This window comes from Lactuca serriola, chromosome 7, assembly GCF_051521515.1.
Source record: "Lactuca serriola cultivar US96UC23 chromosome 7, Lser_US96UC23_V15, whole genome shotgun sequence".
Lineage (NCBI taxonomy): Eukaryota > Viridiplantae > Streptophyta > Magnoliopsida > Asterales > Asteraceae > Lactuca > Lactuca serriola.
In genome coordinates, this window is record NC_136414.1 from 57967040 (window position 1) to 57981772 (window position 14733).

Below are 14733 nucleotides of genomic sequence, written 5' to 3' on the forward strand. Positions count from 1 at the left end.
CTACCTGAACCTCATCCGGCTTCCTCTTCCGGATCTGCTCCAAATCAATTTCCCTCTCTCTAGCCCGAGAAATCATATCTTCCAGCGTCTTACAGCCGGACCTGCTCACGAACTTCCTGATGTCATCCCTCAACATCTCATGGTATCGGGCCTTCTTCATCTCCTCATCCGCGACATACTGCGGTACAAGAAGAGCCCTCTCCCTGAACTTGGCGGTGATCTCCGCCACAGTCTCAGTAGTCTACGTCAAATCCTGAAACTCTCGTGCGAGCTGCTGCACCTCAATAGTCGGTGAGAACTCCGCTCTAAACCTGGCCGAGAAATCACTCCATGTCATCGCGTCCAACGCGACATCATCTCCCAGGGCATGACCAATTTCTTCCCACCAATCCCTCGCTCTGTCCTTCAGAAGACAGGACGCGAGTCTAACCTTGTCCCCCTCGGGACACTTGCTCGTATGAAAAGCATTGGCGACATCAGCCAACCATCCGCTACTAGCAATGGGGTCCCTAGCCCCATGATAATCTGGTGCCCCGCAGGCCCTGAACTCTCGAAATGTCAAGGTACACGCTCCCATCAAAACCACCATCTCAGCACGGAAGGCTCCGAGCCTCTCATCCAAAATCTCCAATATACCCTCCTTGACCGTGCCAAAGATCACAGGAGTCTGATGTAGCATACTGCGCGCAACCTCGGCGGATATCAACTCCCTCATTCGCTCCTCGAGCTGCTCGTCCCCTGAACCCGAGCCTGATCCCTCTCCGGCGCCTGATCCGCCTGCTGGTCTCTCTCGCAACGTCACCATGCTGAAAATATACCACAACCACTATCAGAATACTCATCACTGATGTGAGACCAAACATACCCTACCAGGTTCCCGGTCTTGTCTCGGCCTTTCCCCAATCGAGTACGGATCCTCTGCTTTCAGTGTTACGGGCCCATACTACCTTCCACATCTATCCGTACTTTCCTCAGGAATTGCTTTGAATCCACCAGGCCCCTCAACCACTAATACCGCTCCCAGCACTATCTCATCCTAGGCTTACCCTAGGGAAACCTTTGACTCAACTCAAACCAGTCCTCAGCTGCTGAAGGTCCCCTTGTGATGCCAATTAGCCATCACCTAGATACCATCACATGCGACGAGGCTCAGATAATCCTTCAAGTAAAAGACTCGTTCCTACAACGGTTGGACTCAAACAAGAGTTGTGCAATAGGGCCAAGTCCAACACTCTGAGATTATTCAACCCTGATCACATGTGGCATGTCGTATCCACCTAATGGCTAACTCCCATCACTCAGAATCCCACAATGCACAAAGCAAGCTTCATTCGGACAAGGGAAAATCTAACCATAACATACTCAAGCAATTGTATCCATATAGCAAGAATCTGAACTAGCATCCAACACAAACTCATAAACTCAGGCATAACCTAAACAGGCTATCCTACTACTGTCTAATCAGCACTATCATGCAGCTCAAAAGCACAAATAACAGGCACATAAGGCATCATCCCTAGATCCTTAGTCCTATTCTAGCATACTGTTCTACTAACTGATAATCATAACATAGACTTGTATGGGTATTTTGGGGTACTTACTTGAGCTCGGCTAATTCCATGCACCACACCCCTTTTTCTCTTTTCAAAGTTCTTTTCTTTCTGAATCATTTTTGCTTTTCTAAAACTGTTTTTCGTTCTCAAAATTCTTTTTACAAGACTGTCTTTTGATTTTTGAAAACTTTTTATCCGACCCCTCAGTTTGAGTTCAGGCACACCCGAGAGTATGCCTGAATCCCTCAAACCAAGGCTCTGATACCAACTTGTAACGTCCCAAAAATTCAAGACTAAAAATTTCTTTTAATGAAACATTACTTTAAGCAAGTTCATCATTTCAAAACATAAACAAAGTATTAGTTTCCAAAATACATGTTTGTTATCAGAGTAAACATTCCCAGGCTGTCTAAACTATGGTGTATGCCATGCGATCACCCCGAGCTCTTCCCTCCGCTACCAGAAGTACCTGAAACAAAAACTGAAAACCGTAAGCACGAAGCTTAGTGAGTTCCCCACCCTACCACATACCATGCATAACCATATACTGCACATACTGGGCCATGCCCGCTATCCTAGGCCTCTCCTACCTCGGGCCTCGCCCACTACAACGGCTCCGCCGCTCCAGGCCCCGCCTGGCTTCGAGCCCCGCTCGGATACAGATCTGTTTCACTTAGGCCTCGCCTGTTACAGGGCCTCACCCACTAACATATAATAGCACGTAAACATATCACATCACATCACATAATCTAACACATACTGACAGATCTTATCCTAAGGCCTCGCCTATCTCTAGGCCCCGCCCTTGTCCTGCTACTGATGAGTCATGGAACCCCGTCCATACTCCTGCTGATAGTGAGGTACGGTCCCAGCCCACCCTCACTCCTTCCCTAACTTGGGCCTCGCCCCTGCTCTCCTGCTACTGAGATGTGGAACACCATCCACACTCTGCTATTGGTGAGATACGGGACCTCGCCCACACTCACCTCCCTACCAGGCACATACAAGTATCACACAGACAACAAGTATAAACTACCACATAAACCATTCCTTGGGCACCCGCCCTCCATCATTGGACCTCGTCCCAAATATCATACTAGCATATTGTGCCTAGGGCTAACCCCCGGGTCTTCTACTCATATCTACATGGGTCGGCATTATGGCCGTAGACCCATTCACACAAAGGGAAACTCACCTGCACTGGCTGAACTTACTGACGATCCCACTAGCTGCTGCCCGACCACTCACTGGACTCCTGCTCTACTAGCTTCCCGAGCTATCAATATCAATGCAACACTTAGTCTAATTGGCCCCCGACAGTTAACCAAGTCAATTCTGGCCTAAGACAAAGTCCTGGTCAAAGTCAACCTTTCCAGGTCAACCCTACTCGCCGAGTCCACTTACTGACTCGCCGAGTTCACATACTCATGGTCCTTCCATTCGCGACATGGCTCGCCGAGTCCAACGATTTCCGAGTCCTGACCTGACCAACTTGCTGAGTCTCCACCCGACTCACTGATTTGAGTCTCAACTTGAAGGGTTTGGGGCTTCACGACCTGACTCGCCGAGTACCAGGCAATCTTCATCCAACTCACCGAGTTGTTCCTCCAACTCGCCGAGTTCATGCCCAACATCATCCGACTCGACGAGCTATTCATCCCACTCGTCGAGTTCCTCCTCATCTTCATGCTACTCGCCGAGTCCACTCGAAGGACTCGCCGAGTCCATTCAGATCTACATACATGCAGAGGAGTTTTGAGTCATGCATGGACTCCAAACTGTAGATCTACCCTTCCCAAGCATATTCCCCACGTAAAGTTGCAAACTTTACGTGTAGAGATGGAGATCTAGGCAAAATGCGCCATAAACTAGGGTTTAAGGCCAAGGGGCTTCAAAATCGACTCAAGGGCTAATACTTTATGCTTCTCCAGTCCATAACACACTTGGATCTGAAGTAGCGACTCCAGATTCGGCTTCTAACTCAAAATAATAACATTATGGCTAAAGAGCCCCAACAACCTCACATAGATCTAGGTGCAAAAAGGGTCCAGGAACTAGTTTATTACCTCCAAATGCTCAGAATGAACTCACAATCCCAGATCTATAGTCCCTTCTTGCTCCTCCAAGTTCCTTCTTCCTTCTCCAAGTTTTAATGCACCTTCCAAGGCAACAAATGGCTCAAATAGAGGATATGGCGGCTAGGGTTTAATGTTCTGGGGGAAGGAGGCAGTAAAGGAACCCCAGGGGAGAGAATAAGGCGCTTAAATAGGCTCCAAGTCCCGAATTTAGGGTTTTCCTTTCACAGACCGGACTCGTCGAGTCCACTTAGCCGACTCGCCGAGTTGGTCAGTTACTCCTCGACTCGGATCCCGCTCGGACTCGCCGAGTTCCTCCTTGGATTAAGGTTTTCTTTCCTTTCTTGGCCTTCTAGATTTTGGGTGTTACAAATTGGCTACCAATTACTCATAACAGATATACTAATCAATCCAATCCATACTCCAAAGGAACAAAAAGGGTCACATTACACCAGAAACCCATCCACTACATTGTAATCGAACCCAACTGAACAAAGAACTCTCAACAACCTATCCTCAGACACAAGAAAATGATCATGCTTGCTCAGAAGTATCCTCTCACATCTAACAACCATAAAACCTAGCTCCCTCTCAGATATCCCTCTCAACCCTGAGCACCAGGTCAACTCCCGACCCTACAGTTGAACCTCTAAAGGTTACACTTTGCATGCCCCATAACGTCTCACCGACTTCCTTATCTCAACAACTATCTCGGTCCATTGTGGCACACAAGTCATGAAGTTCTCTTTACCTCAATAGAATACTACAATCCCAACGGGAATCGTCTCACCCTCGACCTCTGTCGCCTACTACTCATTAGTTCCATGTGTCTCACGGTCCTACCCTTTCAACAAACTGACCCACTCAGGTCTAAGACATCAGATGACACACAATACCCCTCAAAATGAAACCCATATCTGAATCTGGAATCTCATTCGCCTACTCAATACACCACTCAAGCCAAACTCAAACTCGAGAGTCTAGTCCAACACATAATTGGGACCACTCATCCCAGTGAAACACTCAACTCGTGATCCATGACCCGCAACCCACACGTACATCACTCCCCCAATTCCTTTCAATTGTGATAACCACAGAATATAACGATCCCTGACAAATAGGGTTTTGTCATAAAAGTCCTCGATTTTAAACAAAATATTTGGTTATGCCCAAAGTCAGATTTTTTGTTTATTAATGCCTCAAATACCGGTAACTTCGTTCAATTTTGCTCATGCCCCTGATTTTACCTTCTATGGCTGATAGGCTAGTTGACTGGGATGAACTATGCTTAGTTGGAGCTAACATGGCAAATCCACATCAGCGTGTGCTTCTAGAAAACTATTGGGCTTAAAAAAATGGAGGCTAAAAGTTTCGAACCCGGGTCACTCAGTTTTCATATAACCTACTTTAACCACTAAGTTGAACACGATTTTGTGATTTTAATGCTTAGCTATTATATATAATAAGTACGAAGGATTGAAATAAGATAAATGAGTAGGTAGGAACAAGAATTGAACCTAGGTATCCATGATAGAAAAATAATACCTTTACCATTAGGCTAACTTAGTTTTTTTGATATCTTTCGTAATGAATTATATTTGATATCTAAACTTGTGCTATGATTTATTATTATAACTATTATTGTTATTATTAGTGTATACACATATTTTTAAATGTGTAAATATAATAATTTTTAAATATATAAATATATTTTTAAATGTAAAAAATACGTTTTAAATGTATTTATATATAAGTAAGTATAAATATGCATTTATATATATTAGATATAAAAGCATATATATATATATATATATAATAATAATAATAATAATAATAATAATAACACATTTATATATAAATACGTATATATAAACATGTTTATATGTATGTATTACATATAAATACATATAAAAAATATATTTATGTAAATACGATTTTAATTTTATAGATATATTTTTATACGTATAAAAATACATGTATAAATAATAATAATAATAATAATAATAATAATAATAATAATAATAGGAATAACAACAACAACAACAACAACAACGTTTAGATATTAAATATAATCTTTTAGGAGGCTTTTCAAACAAATTCTTCAGGTGTAGTGGTAAGGCTCCTTGCTTTGTGTAGAATAGACCCTGGTTTGAGACTTTCTATCTTCGCAGCCCCCTTATTATTTCGAATTTTTTTCTTAAGGAAGGCAGAAGACGTGGCGCCAGCTCTTCAACTCCAAGTCAGCATAAAAACGCCCCATCAGCCGCCCAGTCAGCGTCCTCATATGGTGGTTATCTGTTGTAGCCGGGTAAGGCGTAAAACGAACCAACTTTCCGGTATGTTTGGACATTAACACACAAAAAATTCATCTTTGGGCATAATATAATATTTTGTGTAAATTTGAGGGTTTTTATGGCAAAAACCCAACACCCCAGTCTCACCCTTGGTCTGACCACTAGGTTCCTGAAACTCGAAGAACAAGGCTACTCAAGCCTAAAACTCTTCTGCGTCATGCTCTGACTAACGAATAAGACGACTCCCCATAGTATCATAACGTTCCCTCATACTAACCCGTGAAGGCTACGGCTCCCCGTAGGCCTACGACACTCTCTTACTGACTCATGAATACTACGGCTCCCCGCAGTATCACAACACTCTCTCGCTGACCGGTGAACACCACGGCTCCCCGTAGTATCACAACGCTCTCTCTCGCTGACTCGCCATGGGCTCGCTCCATGGTTTTCCTCGGATAATCCGAAGTGATTACTCCCACTCGGATCCACTCACGCTCTTATCACCCCATAATCTCCTCCTTGAGTCATCACCCCACTGAGTTCACTATCGAATACTCCACGACTCAACATAGATAGGTACACACACCCACCCAGGTTTAGCATCATCACTCCTGACGATAATCGTTGTGACCAACACTTTTTCTCGCTGTAATTTACACTCTTTGATACTTCCGCTTGATGATAGTTAGCCGAAGGGCTCCCGCTGGAACTGTAGTCACTTGATACTCCACTTGCCATCTCATGACTCAAGTCTCAAAATAATCTGAAATTCAGGGCATCACACTCGGATACCTCGATACACCATCACAGAACCTCACGATGTCTTACCTCAACCACTGATCTCCTAATTACGGCATCATACTTAGATACCGCAATGCATCCTTTCAAAATCTTACAGCTGATCTTCCTCTTACACATCCTGTAACTTCGGAATATCCCAATTCGCAATTGAAACACGGAGGAATCGCCAATGACACGGAACACGTTGACGACATTCGAAACTCCCTCCTCTATTGCTCAAAAACTATGCAATAACCCTGGTCTCGCGTATTCGTACCGCAGGTCTCTATATCTGGTTCCCTAACCGCCCCAGAACGATCTCTGATCCTTTCAATAAAAGACCCGGATCTCCCACACTCAGGGTTCGAACCATCACCGCATGCATACCAACAATATACTCCATTGACTATTTCACCAGGTATATCACACTTGACTCTTGAAACGAACCTCGCAATCATTCAATGATCTTTCCAATGGAAACCAAGCAACTCCAAATGTCCCGTATCTCAAACAAAACCTCAGAATCCTCTCAACGTGGTTGCCTCTCATCATCTTGAATGCCTCAGACCGACACACCGCCAGATACCCCGACTGCCCCGAAACAGTCCTGACTTTCAATCTGGAGATAATGCACTATCACGCACCTTGCCTCTGATTCCTCGACCAACCTCCCAACGAGTCATTCAAATCTCATACTGACACACTACCAGACATCTCATCTGTTCCATAGTAGCCACGACTCCCAGTCTGAAATCAATGAACTATCACACTCTTCATCTTCGACTCCCCAACCAACATCTCCTCATGAGAATTATCATGATAGCAAAGACCTCACTCCCACACTCGATATTCATCGTAGACAATGAGAGCCACCGCCCCGATATACTCCTGTTGATCACCCGACACTGTTGCTAGCATATGTCCTACAATACTCAAATAGGGTATATCCTTGTCCTTTACCATCTCATTTCCCACTGATGACCCTCCCATGCTATAATATTACCTTGCGGTAGACATATTGCCTCGATACTCTGGTGAAAGATCGCAACCAATGCTGCCCTATAGGGTTTACCTCCAAGCTCAGAAACCGGAAGCTCAATATCTCTTCTACTTCTCACCGAATATAGCACAACTTTGGTCATAGAAAGTGGCATCTCCATTATCGGTCGATCACTCAACTCATATCGCAATCCTTCATAAGGTACCATCTCTACTCCTCCTTAAGTCTTGCGACTCCAACTGGCATCTCACCAAAAATCTCTCGGAAACTAACTCAATTTCCCTCTCAAGGTATGTTCCATTGAAAATCGTTCAACATGGCCCTCTGGCCCCACACTCTATCACATTTGATCTCAGTCTAATCAATCTCAACGGGGATAACTGGTAAAATAAGAAGCACTAACCACCACGAATCATGGTACTTGAACCATGTTATCTCCTCTCAATCTGCTACTTAGAACCTTTGGAACTCTCCCTTCTTCAAGTATGGGTCCTCTACTTTCAGTAGTACGGGCCCATACTACCTGCCACATCTACCCATACATTCGACACAGATCGTCCCGGATTTCCTAAGCAGCTACTCAACCATTCTCGATCACCAATCTGATATACTCGGTCGCTACCCAACGAATACTCTCCTCCTATCAGCATACTCTTCTGATTACAGACACTCCCTAGGCTCTTCCTAGGTTCTCACACTTCTCTGCCATTAGCTGCTGAAGAACTCCTTATAATATCAGCCATCTACCTCCTGAATATCGTCATATTCACTCAGTAGCTGACTCCCATTATCAATAGTTCCACAAAGCACAAAGCAAGCAACACTCATGCATCGAATAACCACCACCAAGACTAACACACCACTCGAGCACACAAATCCAGTTGACTTACTCAAAATTCAAAGGCATCACTGACCTTAGGCCGTCTCACCTCTGATGGTATCTAATTACTCCTCTCAGTAGACTCCTCAATGCTCATCTAGGTATCTCCCCTAGATTATCTCTCAACTCAGAATTCCCTCTCTATACGATTCCTGCTAGATACTCATACTCAACACATACTCAAGGCACATAACAGATAACAACAATCCTTAGGCTAAGGCATCACAAATCAGACATCTCTAGCCCTAACATGAAGTACCTAGCCTATCCTCTAGCATGCATAAATAATATCTCATAAAGTAAACAGTTTTAGGTATTTTGGGAAATCACCGTTCGGGCTCTGGCTGATTGCACACACTGCTCCTTCTCGTTTTTCTATTAGAAACTCTTACTTGTTATAGACAAAACTTTTCTTTTTGAAAACTTTTCTCAAATCCTCAGTTTGAGTCCAAACTTACCCGAAGGTGCATCCGAATCCCTCAAACAAGGGCTCTAATACCAAATTGTAACACCATAAATTTTCAAACAAAAATTTCATTTAAAATCACATAATTCTCACAACGTGTTTTACAAAAATCCCATTTATTTAATTTACCTAATACAACTCCATAATTATTTAGCTAACAATCCAGGATCCTCAAAATATAGCTTCTTCTCTGGTGTGTACAATCAAGACGGCGCCTTCCTGCGATTCTGATAAAAACCTGAAACACATAACACATAACACGGTAAGCACGAAGCTTAGTGAGTTCCCCAAGATACCACACACACACAACTGATTAGCCACTCGAGGCTATATTACTGTAAGACCCTCCGGTCAATGTGTCTCAGTGGGACCCTCCAGTCCCACAGCTCGTTGGACGCTCTGGTCCGGTCTGTAAAGCTCCGCATAGCATAAATCACAAAGACATAATGCACATAATGATTCACAAAACATAAGGCATGATAACATAATACTCACTGTAAGCACATGAGACCCTCTGGTCACACATAAGTACCACTCTAGGTAAATTATAATGAGAAGACTCACCTCGAAAGCTTAAAAGTGATAATCTCGCACACAAAAATCTCGAACTAGCCTCCGCCTATCACATAGGATAAATATCTCTAATTAATACTCTATTCATACTCAATACCAATAGGTTTCCCTCTCTTTCTCTTTCTAACTCCTGGGTTAGGTAAAAGACCATTTTACCCCTTCATGGTCTCCATTACTCATTATGACCAAACCCTAAAGTCAACAAAAGTCAAAATCAAGTCAACAGTCCATATTTGACCCAACTCGCCGAGTGCATCTATGTGACTCTTCGAGTCCCCTTGTTTCTTCTGTAATATCGCAAAAATCCACCTTGACTCGTCGAGTTATCTCGCCAACTCGCCGAGTCACCCATATCCAAACCCATCGGGGAAAAACTCCAGCCGACTCGTCGAGTCAGCTCATAGACTCGGCGAGTCCCTTCAATCTGATTTCTCATTCAGACGATTCAAAGCAACTCTACTACTCCAAACACTAGATCTAGTATCCCAAGTCCCCATTGTCACGTAAAGCTTCAATCTTTACGTTCATGCATGGTAGTTTTTTGCTCCAACATACCAAAACATGTTCTCACAATGTGTTAAGCACAATATCCTTCATATGGGTGAATAAAGTTGGGACCTTTGGACTCTAGGGACCTCACAAGGTCCATATCAGAGGTCTAAACCTCAAGATAACTCTACAAGCTCAAAACCCAAAATAAAGGTAACATAAACCCTAACCTTCCAAAATCAAGAGATCTATCCACAAGAATGATAAAGGTATGAACTTTTCACATTTTATAGAAGCTCTTGGATGCCAAGAAACATATTTAACAACCTCTTCTTGTTCCTTGCTTGGATTCCATCTCTTCCCATCCAAAGATGTACCAAAATACTCGATATAAGCTCATCATTATCTCTTTAGCTCAAAAAGGAGACTAGGGTTTCTCTTAGTGAAGTTGGGCAACTCATGAGCCGCAAATGAGACTATAAGTTTCTTTATATAGGCCCCAAACCCAGGGATTTAGGGTTTCACTACCCAACACCTACTCGGCGAGTCGGCACACTGACTCGTTGAGTCCGTTCATTAAACCCATGTGGATACTCATTTACTCGACGAGTTGGACTCACAACTCGTCGAGTCGCCCCATAATTCTCAGATTTTACTCTTACCATGATATACCTGAAAATCTGGATGTTACATAGTGAAAGTCAACTAGCATTAAGAACCAAAAAGTCTCCAAATCCAAGAGGAGTCAAATGATTTTACTTCCATGTTGGAGAAAATGTTTTTATGATTGTGTAAAGTAAAACCAACACAAAAATCATTTGCTGCTTGCTAATTTGAGGATCCTTTACTTAATCAAGAAATTAGCCAACTAATCACCACAAGCACATTTAAACTCATGAATGAAAACATACAGGTAGTAATAAGATGTTAAAACACAAAACATTCTCATAAAGATTCAAGAACAAGTTCATGGAGTCTTCAACATTTAACAAACATTCAAAGGATTTCACCAAAGTCAACCAAGATTAGTTTAGCCTACCATGGCTAAACTCAAGAAACTAAAACTAAAGTAAAATGTACCAAACATGTAGCAAAACTAGAGATGAAAAGATGATGTTCTTCAAGTGTTTTTGGCCTTCAAAGTCTTCAAAATATCCAGAGAAAGTGCTCCAAAATAGGATGTAAAGAAGTCTGGAAAAGTGGCACACCAACCTTCCCATATAACTCAAAACAAGAATTCTCGGAAATGCCCCTGCAGGGCCTTGTGCGACCCGTGTGATGTTGTGCAGGCAACTAGCGTGTTGAATTGATTTCTTTTGTGATTTGAGATTTAATTGACTTAGCCCACTGGCCCAAAACGAATCCACTAAGCTTGTAACCCAATATTCTTCATGTTTTCTTCAATTTAAGCCTAATCTGGCTTACCCAAATAATCCATAGGTCACATATTCTCCCGATCAATAATCTCCGCATGCTCGAAAATTCACCATTTTCTTCTAAATTTAAGGTCCAATTTTCCTCAAGCTCCATAGCCACTAGCACACTCGATGCATCAACTCCACTAGTCATCAAACCCATAATCCTTGTTGTCCTCTAAATCTAATTGCTTTCCATACGTCCCGAACATTCCCGCTCCGCTAATCTCCTTGAAATCTGCAATAAAGCTCACGAAACTAGAAAGTACCCGAAATAGACATAAAATAACAAAAAGAAAAATATACATGAAGATTAGCTAAGTTATGAATGAAATACACTAAAATAAACTATAAAAAGAAGTAAATAAAATGAAACTATCAGTTCTTATAGATGTTGATTGTCGAGAAATCATATATTACAGAGGGTAAAAGCGGTCCATGGGTAATGCCATATTGTAAACGACCAACAAAATTTTTTGGGGTACAAGATAGAGACCATTTGAACATTGTAATATTATTTTAAACAAATCCTTTAAGTTTAGAGATCCCTTAAGTTTATGTATTTATTAGTATTTTTTTTAAGAACATATTTGCAATTTAGATTTTGTAGGAACAAAACTTATACAAAAAAGAACTTATATTTCACACACACACACACACAAAAAAAAACTTCTTCCGGAACGACTGTCCGGAATACTACTCCAGTGTTCCAGAGACTTCTCCGGAATATTATATTCCGGAATATATATATATATATATATATATATATATATATATATATATATATATATATATATATATATATATATATATATATATATATATATATATAGTTGAAATTGGTTGAGAACTCATAGTTTCTCGAGAACCGGAGAACTAAAAGTGGAGCGTTGAATCAAAATTAATTCATTAAGGATATGATCGTCAATTCGTCATCTTACCAATCTCATTTAATGTTTAATTTTTTTGTGTTATGTAAGATATTAATATAAATGTCTAAAAAATTATATCATGAATCAAATTTTCATATATATATTTTTTTAAAATAGTATTTTTCGTTTTTTTTTAAATGTTGATTTTTAATTTTTTATAGAAAACATGATTTAAAAAAAAAATTGAAAAAATATTTTTATAAAATAACTGCGATTTTTTTTTTTAAAAAAAATTGCAGTTTTTTTCAAGAAAACTGCAATTTTTTAAAGAAAACTGCAATTTAAAAAAAAAAACTGTTAAGTTTTTTTAAAGAAAGTTACATTTTTTTTTCAGAAAAAACTATATTTAACAAAAAAACTGCATTTTTTAATAAAAAAAGTAAATTTTTAGGTGCATATGTGCATATTTTTTCAAATGCACATATGTACATTTCTTATACTATAATATTCGTAAGTAAATCACAACATATCTCATATTTATTAATTAATCTATAAACATAATAATACAAATATTTTCTTTGATACAAAATAAAATATAAAAAATAAAAAAAATGCTATAAATTTCAAAGCGTTTTCATGTCTTCGTGTCAATATTTCCATATTTTCTTCAATTTATCATTTTCCACCTCTTCAATATTCACCACAATTTCTTGCAAATCTACAAGAAAATTAAAAAGAAATTGATTGATGCAAAAACATTCACAAAAATACATATGTGAATTACATGTGAATCATATCTGATTTACATGTGTATCACATGTAATTCATATGTGAATTACATGTGAATTACATGCAATTCATATGTGATTTACATGTGTGATTTACATGTGAATCACATGATAATCACATGTAATTCATATGTAAATTACAATTCATATGTGAATTACATGTGAATCACGTGTAATTCATATGTGATTTACATGTGAATCACATGTAATTCATATGCGAATTACATGTGAATCACATGTGAATTCATATGTGAATTACATGTGATTTACGTGTGAATTATATGTAATTCATATGTGATTTACATGTGAATCACATTGAATTCACATATGAATTACATGTGAATCAAATGTGATTCATATGTGAATCACATGTGATTTACATGTGAATCACATGTGATTTACATGTGAATCACATGTAATTACAATGTTAAACTTTTTATAAATTTAGCTAAGTAAAAAAGAAGCAATCATAGTTATCCAAATTAAAGTGTTGAACTCATTATACAATTTTCTCTTCCAATCTCTTTCATGTGGCTTAACATGAAGACAATCTTGTTATTGTGTGGACAAGATGAGGACAAATTTATAAAAATTTAGGGACTTAATGGGAATTAGGAAAGACTCATTCACCTCAAGTTTCATATTAAGTTGTTCTTTATGCATTAAGTCAAACTAACCTGTAAGAACTCGACGATTACGAATTCCAGTTCAAACAGATATCCATTCATCATTTTATGTCAACAATGTTAGAAAGATCATCATTAGAAACTTCAAGAATAGGTACAACAGTACCACATCCAACTAACTTGCAACCCTTTCTAACTACCATGAAAAGAAAAGGAGAACATGGCGATTAGAGGCGAATTTCAGTTGCACAATCTAATATTGAATATGCATAAGTGGTTGATTGGGCATCAATAAACAAATAAACAAAACATGCATTGATTTCTTCTAAAATGCACTTCAGTCGTAGGCATCAATAAACAAATAGTAAGAAAAAAAAAGACCAAATTTACCAATCACCTCATCTGTGATAGAGCACCCACAAGTCGTGCAACTAGGTCTAGAAGGAGCCCCCTCAAATTAGCCAATAAAGGATATTCAACCTGACTTACAACCTTGTAATGAGCAAATTTATCAAATAAACACAACACTACATGACATAATTCCAATTATACCACTTGAAATCAATGAGCACATCAACTAGATATCTTCAAGTTTCCGAGGATAACTTGTGCTTACCTGTCAGCATTGATCGACCAATCAAATACAAAATGTTCAAGCCCACTCCATAGTTTTTCTGCAATTATAATAAGCATATCCTGTTTTAGAACAAAATGACCTCACTTACAAGGATTAAGGATAGACTAATGGTGGAACAACCAAACCTTTTTCTGAAATTCAACACTGATTCTTTTATCATTTGCATTAGCTAACTGAGCAGCAAAGATGAAATCTACAAGTTCGTTCACAGGAGCATCTTCACATATTAAGAATCATGAGAAGAAAAACAAATTGGTAAAATATATTTTGTATTATTTAAAATAA